General features: G+C 34.2%; 1 non-coding gene across 1 annotated transcript; it reads left to right on the forward strand.

Annotated features, from left to right (window-relative positions):
- The first annotated feature begins 10,829 nt into the window (after window positions 1–10,829).
- Window positions 10,830–10,936, forward strand: LOC145110075 (small nucleolar RNA R71). The gene has a single exon (XR_013709458.1). It is a non-coding gene; the product is annotated as a small nucleolar RNA R71 (small nucleolar RNA).
- The last annotated feature ends 429 nt before the right edge of the window (window positions 10,937–11,365 follow it).

Raw genomic sequence — 11,365 nt, forward strand, 5'->3', positions numbered from 1 at the left:
AATCATGTTCATGCAATCAAAATGGTCATTAAACTACACTTAACTTGAATCAAAGCAATAAATATTAGAACTTTAACATCATAGGTATGATAAATCAAACACAATCTAAACCATGATGTAAATCGGGGACCATAATAGTGAACGTGATGTAAGCAACTTTTGTTGCATCATCATAGTGTTTCTTGTAGGAGGCTAGTTGTTCTTGAGTAGCAGTGGCTTCATTGATTTCAACAAGTTCTTTTTTAAGGACATACTATTTGCCCTCGAATCAAAGAGCCATCTTTATGTTACGCATCCAATCGTTGTATTTGGTCCCATCAAATGTCAACTTGGACATAATCGAGAGTAAGGAGAAACATGAGTTGTGGGTAGACGATGAAGGAGCAGAAGCATCACCATGAGTAGACATCTTTAAAAAAAATAAAGGTAGTTTTAGTTGGATGATAAAATAATCCTTAATATTTAAACCATCATTAATATTTGAGGCTAGGACCCAACTATGCAATTCACAATCTACAAGAGGTATGTCGTAATCTAATTGTAAATTTTATAAAGGTAAGTACAACAGTTTACCAATTTCAATCAAAATGAAATTCCAAGATCATTTGAGATTCATTGAATCTATCAATGGTATGTTTAATCTCAAATTATACTCTTTTATTTGTAACTGGGATACCGAGGATCACAAACAAGATGTGAATAACCATACAAATGCGGTTGGCAATCTCGATGTCATTTATCATTTCTAATTGATGTGCTGGTTAACCACATACGCTCCATCAACAATGATAATTCTCAATATGCCTATTAATTCTATTTATAGTCGCTATTAGTGTGTTGGTTAACCACACATGCTCCACTAACAACATATAAATCTTAATGTGCAATTTAATGGATTAGCATAATTTTCACATTTTTCCTAACGTAACTAACAGTGGGATTTTTTTTAAAAAAAAATTATTTAGTTACTTTAATTGCGTTATACTTTTAATGAATTTAATGTCCTATCAGACACGTTCTGCTAACGACCATCCACCACACAAGGAAGCGATTGGTGTGAGTGGACACTCATTGAACTACCATTTTATAGGCAGTTTGCTTAGACCGCCGTTATAATGCAACTTCGTGAATGAGGCATACTAGCAATATGATTGACTTAATCTTATATGTATAGTAATTAACTTTTAATATTATCTATAAGGTGTATTTTAAAAAATTTTAATTTAATTTTCGAAATTAAAAATTTTAATTTACTTTAAAATAAACTAATTAACATTTAATCTTTATCTTTTAATTAACAATTAATTAAATTAATTTAGATCTTATGAGGATTAAATAGTTATTTACCATTAACTATTAATCAAATAATTTAAATTTAATCTTAATCCTTTTCCATCTATATTTTCGAAAATCAAGGGATAAGAATTCCAATTTTAATTATCCTACTTTAAACAATTTAAGTTAATTATTATCGAATAAGGAAACCCTAGGAATTTCGAAAATAAGGATGGAGGCTAGGGTTTAAAGAATCCTAGCCCTTGTCAAAATTAGCCTTTTTTAGGGTTTAATTCCTATACACCCTAATCTTGATCTATTCAACTCTTATGCATATTCAATTGAAAACAATGGCTCTGATACCACTAATGGGATTTATATGTTACAAAAATCATATTTTGGCGAAAAACTTAAACCCTAAGTTTGCATGCAACCTAAAGGATCTATTTTTTCACTATTGAATGCAATAACCAATTGAACATCAGGAACCCTACCTTTTGGAAATTAATAAAAGGGTATAGAAAAACATACCTCATTACTATACTAGTACATAATCAAACAAAATCCTTCTTGTAGTCACTTGGAAGCTAGCACCAGAAATCTCGTGCCTCTGATGGTTCACACCCAACCCTAGCAACAAGGAGGATTAAAGAGAGAGGAGAGGGCGAGTATAAAGTTTGTATTTCTCTTAGGATAATGACATAATCTAAATTATAAACCCCATGGAGAGTTTATATAGGTGACTAAGGGAACTAGGATAAGGCCGGTTTCCTTATACAAGCCTTATCCCTTTTCTTTTCTCCCTAAGGCATCCAAGGCTCCCTTAATGCCCAATGAAACCATATAACACTTCTAGAATTCGTCCCCCCTCTAAGGGAGGTTCCAGAATTGGTCAATGTTCAACTTTTAAACATTCTCACCTTTAGTCCTTCCACTTTTAATTATTCCAATTAATCTCAAAATTAATTCTGATTAATTTCTGATTAATTTATAATTAAATAATACAATTTCTAATTAATATGTTATTCTCATAATATATTAATAAATTATTTATTTTGATTTCTAATTATTTTATTAATCACATAATAAATTAATAAATTGGTCTTTCTCTCTCTGTCTCTCTCTCTCTAAAAGTTATCCTATTTTATTACTAGGTTTGAGGGCAACCCAAAACGACTCTACTAATAATTCTAGTATATACTAATTCAGTTATTGGCTTAGATACCTAATCCAACAGTCTCCCACTTAGATAAGTCTATACTGCAATTACCAGTATAACTTATATATTAAACAACAAAGAGGGCTTCCATAGCAACAGCCAAACTCTGAACTTACCAGACATTAGCCCTAAGATAAGTGATCAAATATTCCTCTATACTACAGGACATATTGTAGACATGAGACATTTAATAGAATCCATCTCATTGTCCAAATTTTGTTTCCCGATGTCTTATTGGTGACGATATAAGACTTCTAATTGAACATATCAATTTAGTCCTGGTTGGGCCAAACACTATAAGTCAACACCAAATCACCAAAGGGCCCAAGGATATCGCTTTTCTCGTTAGGGAAAAAGGAACGAATAAACTTTGACTTATATGTTTGTATCCTTTACTCACCAAATCATACATGACACTGCGTTTTATAACATCATGTTACTGATGCATTTTTGCAACACCAAGGCATAATCGTCTTGTAAATTACAACTAATATATCTGCCTTTTAGGAATATAAGATATTATCGTCTCAGAATTACTCGTGATATAATCCATGACATAATTCTCCGAGTGTGGGTTTATCTAATACTTAAATCTCTATTTCTAAGTACTCATGAATGTTGTAGTAATAAAATTGTTATGTCTAACCTTCTTATACAATGTACAATCCAATTCATGACAATATTAATTCACTACTTACTTCCCAATGTATGAGTGACTATGAAATTTTAATAATTAAATTATTCGGGAAGTAAACATGAAAAATTAAACACAAAAATAAAAAATTGAAAAAGGCAGTAAACAAACTCATAAATAATCTCTATCATTTAATCACCAAAAGTCAATTACATTTATTTTATTACAAGTTTCAAAATACTCATCTAACTATTAAAACTAATATCATCTCTCAAACCAATGTTCTCAGCATGTTGATTATGATTGACCCTACTCAGAGCCTTCATCAAAGGATCTATAGGATTCTCTTCTGATGACACTCTATTTACAATGAGGAGACCTTCTTCTACTCTATATCTTATGTAATGGTACTTTCTGTGAATATGTCTTGATTTACCATGGTCTCTCGGTTCTTTAGTCAAAGAAACTGTACCTTCATTATCGCAAAAAAGTTCCATTGGCTCCCGATTGGTTGGAACTACTCCTAGATCTCCAATAGAGTTTTTCAATGAAATCGCTTCCTTTTATGCTTCATTTCTGATTTGCAATTAGAATCAGCCATCGTATCTTTCTTGGAACTTTTCCAAGTAACTTCTCCACCATTTAATGTGAACACCCAACGAGATTAAGAATGAAAGTTTTCTATATATGCTTGGAAGCAAGTCTCACTATACCCAGTCACTCTCAACATATCTCTACCTCCAAATACTAGAATCATATCCTTTGTCCTGTGCAAATAGATGAGAATGTTCTTTACTACTATCCATTGAGCTCTGCCAGGATTTTCCTAATAGCGACTGACCATGCTTAAAGCAAAGGACACTTCAGGACTAGTACATGTCATAGTGTACATGATCGATCCTATAGCCGAAGCATAAGGGACACGACTTATAATAACTATCTCTTCATCCGTACTTGGGATTTGAGTCTTACTCAATTTTGCACTGATCTAAATAGGCAGGTCTTTTTTCATGGAATTTTCCATAATAAATTGTTTTTGTACTTTGTCCAAGTATATACTTTGATTAAGTCCAATAAGTCTTTTCTTTCTATCTCTTATATATCTGAAATTCAGGGACCATAGAAGCGACCATGATGCAAGTAACTTTTGTTGCATCAACGTAGTGTTTCTTGTAGGAGGCTAGTTGTTCTGGAGTAGCAGTGGCTTCATTGATTTGAACAAGTTCCTGTTCAAGGATATACTCTTTGCCCTTAAATCGAAGAGCCATCTTTCTGTTCCATATCCAACCATTGTAGTTGGTGCCATCAAATTTCACCTTAGACATGATCGAGAGTAAAGAGAAACCCAAGTTGTGGGTAGATGTTGATGGAGTGGAAGCCTCACCATGAGTAGATAAATATGGAAAAATAAAGGTAGATTTACTTAGATGATAAAATAATCCTTTATATTTAACCCATAACTAATATTTGAGGCTTGGACCCAACTATGAAATTGACAATCTAGAAGAGGGATGCCGTAGTCTAATTGTAAATTTTCTAAAGGTAGGTAAAAGAAATTTACTAATTTCAATCAAAATGAAATTCCTACATCTTTTGAGATTCATTGAATCTATCAATGACATGTTTAATCTCAACTTATGCTCTTTTATATGTGAATGGGATATCGAGGATCACAAACAAGATATGAATAACCATGAAAATGTGCTTGGCAACCTCACTGTCATTTGTCATCCCTAATTGATGTGCTGGTTAACCACACACGCTCCATTAACAATGATAATTCTCGAGATGCAGATTAATACTCTTTATAATTCTCACGACTTGAATGGTAATGTCTCACTTCGTGACCTTCTAGTTTACGGAAGTAGTAAAGATTTTTCCATGAACAACGTTGTGGTACTCTAAAGCCACGTTGTGGGGAGAGTATTTTCATGGTTTTTCTTCCTTTTAAGCTCCATTGAGCTACCACTTCAGGTCAAGTACTTCCAGGTTTCAGCTATTGTCGTTGTTAGTCCTTTTTCTTCAAGAGTCTCCTTTTTGGCTATAAAATGTAATTTAACGTAATAAGTACCAAATGTCTTTGCATTTAACTAAATTATAGCTTAAAATGAATTAAAATAAATCCTAAAATATGTATAAATATGTAAATATCAAAATAGCCCACACTTGTATGTTGCTTTCCCTCAAGCAAAACTTATCTTTTAATACATCACATAGAACCTTGCCCACCAATATTACACACAGTCTGAATTGAACCCACTAATTACGCCTTACCGCAACAGATGTATTTGTGTCTAATTCCTAATTACCTCCCAACCATAAATACTTACGGTCCGCTAAACACTTCACATGTATTTTGAACAACATTCATTTTATGCATCCCTTCGAATCCATCATTAGAAATATTTCTTAACCTCAAGGTATTTTTGGTTAAGATCCTAAGCATATATATATGGAAAAATAATCTGGAAAGAAAAATTCAAATAATAATAACTTTGACTTTGGGCAATTTTTTCTTATTCTTGAAATTCTTCAACTTGAGCCTTCAATAATTTGGAACTTTTTGAAATTTTCTTCATATTATTTCTTGATCTTCATAACTTTGTAGACTCTTATTCGCTCGAACTTTGCAACTTAATTTTCTTTTCTACCTTTTTTCCTTTTTGACAACTCAATTTTTTTTCACTCAAAACTAAAAATCCTAAAAAGAGAAAACATATTTTTAATAAAGGGAACTTAACTTCAACCCTTATTGGTTAAAGGCATTAGTCTAAAGTGCAATGACTACATACTTTATCCAAGATACATTTCTGGAACACGATTCTAAACATACTATGTCCCTCAAACTAAACAGGGTTGCATTTTTATCCCAAGATTTCACTAAGACTGGGAAGCCACAGATACAGTATAACATATTGGCTCAACTAAATCTTAGGCCTCTCATTTAATCATCCCACACTAGCAAACTAGCCAAAATGCAATAATATCAAATTTTTAAAATTACTAGATTTATTAGACTGCTTTTGCAAGCTTATTAATTTTTTTTTTAATTTCTAGTATTTTTCATCGTAACTATTTGTATGCTCCAAAATCCTTTTTCAACCCCTACCCCATACTTATTTCATATAATGCCCTCAGTGTATGCTTAAAAAAATTAAAAGAAATAAAAAGCAATAAAGGGAGAAAAAGGAACAGACTCCCACGGGGCAGTAGTTGCATGATTGAATCTCATCGTTGTGGGAAAGCTTGAACATCTCAAATATGTTGTTGGAAATGGACTTTTGCTGCTACTCGTGAATGTGTCGGATAAAATATGAATAAAAAACTTACATGTTGGAAAGGGTGTGATGCAAGATACTTCAAAATTTGTGGTCTTCGATTCTTAACTCTAACTCTCACGGCTTGAACATCTCTTCCTTCACACACGTATGTCACCCCACACTAATAAAAATTATAGTCATCGATTCTTAATTCTAACTCTATGACATTTTTCTCTTTCTCGATAGTTCAACAATTCTATGAACAAAACAAAACACCTTGATTGCAACAAGAAAACAAACATACTACCATTCGGTTACATGTAATAAATAAACAAACAAAAATCAAAACACACCAAAACAAATAAAAATCAAACAAATCAAATAAGACCCAAAAAATAACCAAATAAAAATAAAAAGGATAAGTGATCATTCATCTTCTTCATCTCCTTGTGCTCCACTCGATCCGACCCTAAAGTTACGCGATGCCCATATCTCTTCCCAAGTTGGAATGTAGGTTGCTTGTGGTGGCATGTTGGATTGGCCCTCGATTTGAAAATGTGAATAAATCTTGTCAATTGCTTGGTTTTAATAATGCATGGCACCTCTAATGTTGACCAAATAATACATAACCCGACCTTGGAATGGGTCAATTGGAATTCCCTCAATTGGCATGTTTGGTGTTTGTGGCTCTCCTCACTTATCTCTTCCTCTCACGCTCCTATGCCCCCTCTATCTCGGTGGCTCCTCAATATTTCCTATTGGTCTCACTTCATCATCAGCTGGTATCCCATAAAATCCTCCCATGTTTACTATAACGCTCATTGACTTCAAATAACTTTAAGGAAGTTTATTTTCCTTAATTCATGTCAAAGTAGGAGTCAATCTCGGAAAAAATACGCCATAAGATTTTGCCAACCAGGTAAAAAAAATGTCAATCGTTCCTGATCTCTAACTAACTGCTTTACCCCGTAAATATTGAGTAACGAAATAAGGGATGTTGCAGCAAACTTTGGGTTCTATAATACTCCATAGGAAAAATAAATTAAGACTCGTTACATTGTCCTCATGTTTCTTGTGATTGATTGAAAATGTAACGATGTGATGGATGAGACAGTGCATAGGAGACCTAATATAACTTTCTTGAGATACTCCCAAGTTAAATGCTCTATTTGATATCGTGTCCAAAATCCATAACCATTTATCCCTGACGAGTAATGTTGTTCAGTCAAACGCATAAATATGTAAAATGAAGGAGACATGGCTTCATGTTCCTCATATAACCCCATCCTCCATGCAAACTCGGCTAAACAACAATCTCGATACTGGCTGCCAAGACAGAACACTAGTGCACCCGTTAAATGTGGTCCACCGTATTTGCTTTGAAAGAAACAATTAAGAAAAATTCGACACAAAATTCCTTGTAAACGGGCTCCTTGATTTAGAACAAATTCCTCTAACCCTTACATTTAATAGAAACAACATTTTCTTTAAACATATTTGCACGGTTTAGCCTTTCCAAGATTCCTATCTCATTTAGCTTATCACGGTAAATAGTTGGAAAGATTGCAAATTCTTGGTTATGAAGCCACCCCAACTTGTTGGTGTATTGTTCAAAATTTCCCTTGGAATATTGCTCGGGTACAAGTAAAATAGTTGAAGGTTGGACACATCCCCATAGGAATATGGAGTAGCCTTCATAGGACCCATTAGACCATCAAAATATCCAACAAACAAAAAAAAAGTAGATTAAGCAAACAGAAAACAAAGTATGGTTGCTTGCCCAGTTCTCATGTCATGGGATATGAAGCTCATGTTGTGAGTTTTGCTCGACAGCAAAAGCATGATCGGTCATGGTTTTGTCCAAATCGAGTCAAATTTCTCAATGGAGTTTACTTGAGTAGTCAATCTAAGTCTAATAAGCGCACATTCAATACCAATTTCACAGTAAATCAAACGTATTTGACACTAAGAAACCCAAAAATAAACCCTAACTTATAAATACATAAAATTAGTAAAATTAAAGACTTTTGAGTGTGGAAATCATACCTGTTATGTTGATAACATAAGAAAATTGTAAGAAAGAGGCACTTGCAGTTGAAAATCGAAGTGAGGGGGGCCGAAGGTGGAATCTTATGTCGTGAGTGATTATTTAAGATAATGAAAGACAAAAGGTTTTAAGCGTATACAAGTATCGGTCCCCTTTTGAACTCACGTCGTGAATTATTAAGCTCATGTCGGGAGACTTAAATTGGCAGATATAATCGGGACTTCTCTTGTCTCCCATATCTTGGTATTTTATTGCCACTTCGTAGGCTCGAAAATTTGACAAAAACCATATTTTTTTCTTTTATTATACTACTAACAAATTAAATCCCACACTTGATTTTTCAAATAGAAGATGAATAAATGACTAATCCTAAATCCTTCCCGCTTGACGTTGTTGCAGGTGGGACTGGAATCCCCCTCTTCTCCTTCTGTTCCTTCCACCTTCTCTTGTAAGCTTGAACTCTACTTATATATGCTTTCTTCGAATTTTCCTTTTTTCATTTGGTTTTCGCATGCATCGTGTTTTCTTTTGACTCCTTGAATTGTTCTTCATTTGTGCTCTTCTCTTTATCTGTAGCAGGTTCTTTCTTGTGTACTACCATATCATCAAGCTTGGTCTCTTTAAGGGAAATAAACTCTTCATCTTTATTTTCCTCCTCAAATTGAGCTTTTGGTGTGGTAAAGGCAAAGACTTCAAAAACCATGGGGATCGATGTTCTTGGCTTGGTAAGCTTGACTTCTTCCTTTATCTTGGGCTTTTCCCTTTTTTGGAGTTCTTCTTCTACCATTTACTTTTCCAACTCTTCTAGTTCATTGTCCTCATCCCTAAAGAGTACTTCATCGTGTTACTTAGACCTCCTGAATCCTTCATCAACCCCGAATGTCATTTCTTCTTTTCCCAATCATAAAGTGTGTTTTGAATCTCGAATATCTACCAAGGATCTTGCGGTGTTTAGTAGTGGGCATCCTAGCATAATGGGTACATCTTCATCCTCTTTCATATCTATGACTACAAAATCATTAGGAAAAATAATTTTCTAATTTTAACCAAATATTCTTCTATTATTCCTCGAGGATAAGTCAACGAGCAATTCGTTATACGGATTGCCATCCTCGTGGTCTTCAACTCTGGAAGCTCAAACTTTTGAAGAAATTAATAAGGCATTAAATTTTTGCTAGCTCCAGAATCGGCTAAAGCAAACGTCTTTGTGGAATTTCTAAATTCCCATCTTTTTTGTTGTTCCTTCCATGATAACCTCGTAACATTGTTCATTAAGAACAACCTTGTAAGTCTTCTTTAGTTGTTGGCGTGTGTCCAGAAGATCTTGAAGGAATTTCTTGTATTATGGAATTTTAGCTAATGCTTCGATAAATAGGGTATTAATTGGGATACCATTGACTTGATTCATAAACCTCTTATGCACTTTCTCTAATGAATGTTCCCTCGCTTGTGAATGATAGGGTAACGGAGGCTAATATGGATTGACAAAATACTCTTTTTTATGATTAGATTGCGACCACAACGTGAGAGGTGTCTACTCACATCGTGAGAACTGGGCACCGAATTGCTCTTTTTCTTCGATCTTCATCTTATTTGTTTGTGCATTGGGCTACTTCAAGTCTTAATTATGGATTATTAGAGGCTTTGAATGAGGGTCTTCTTCAGTGGTTATGGCCATGACATGAGGTTGTTGTTTCGGTACGGGATTTTTGAGTGGTAACCTTTCGTTGATGAGTTTAGTCAATTGCCCGAGTTAAGTCTCGATGTTACTAACGGAAGCTTTTTGGACTCTATTGGTAACATCAATAGCATCATTCCTTTTCTCAGAGGCTTCCATAAATCTATTGGCTTCCATAAACCTATTGGTAGACTCAAAGTTGGGTTTCTTCTCTAGTGGTGGTTGATCCTTTTGGTAGAAGACTCGTCTGGTTTGTCGATACTTATTTTTTGCTTCTTGTCTTCTTCCTAATGTAACCATTCTTTCTTCGGATTTATCCAATCTTCATCAAGCCGACCACCACTAGAGTATCACACTTGAGCTTTTTAGTTTCCATTATCATCCAAATCGCAAACTTTAGTTAAGTGCGATCCACTACAATTGTCACACCCCACTTGTATGGCATGAATTGATTGACCCATCTTCGTCATCCTTCGGTCCATATTCTCTAGTTTTTCCATTACAGATGCTAAATCCTTTGAATCTCGATTTCTACTTCCTTCACATCTTGTAAAATCCTCTCGTGGGTTATGGTATTCTCTAGAGTGCTTTTCAAATTATTCATTTTACTCTTTGATTATAGTGCCATCTTTCTTCGTCATTGTTCCTTGAGAATCAAGGAGCCTTGTGGTCACATACACTCTATTATAGAATATGGAACTTCTTGTTTCATGGATAAGTCATGTTGAGGAAAATTTCTTAAAAAGTCCTTGTATCATTCCCAAGCTTCGTATAAAGACTCTCCATCTTCTTGTTGAAAATTAGCAATCTTATTTTTAAGTTTGGCTATCTTTGAAGGAGGACTAAATTTCTCTATGAATTCTTCACGAATGTTCTGCCAAGTTCTTATAGTTCTAGGTTCTAACGACTTCAACCATATTTTTGCATCTCCAGTAAGCGTTACTGGAAGCATCCTTAATAAAACTGCATCTCTTGAAACATTTAGAACATTGAAACAGTATGCAATGTCCAATACATCACCAATGTTCATCAAGGCATATTTGTAATCTTTCGTGAAAAATGGTATGTCTTTTAGCATTGCAAGAAGGTGACCCTTGAGCTCAAAATTGTGGCAATTGGTATTGTAGGTGGCATAAGACCGGGACCGTTATCATTTTGCACTCTCCTTTTGTATTCTTCCATCATTATGGTTGTCATATCTGCCATCTCTTCAATATCACTTTTGACCTCTACTTCAGATTTGCTTTCTATA

The sequence above is a fragment of the Lactuca virosa genome, chromosome 4, assembly GCF_052849685.1.
Source record: "Lactuca virosa cultivar CGN04683 chromosome 4, Lactuca_virosa_CGN04683_v6, whole genome shotgun sequence".
Lineage (NCBI taxonomy): Eukaryota > Viridiplantae > Streptophyta > Magnoliopsida > Asterales > Asteraceae > Lactuca > Lactuca virosa.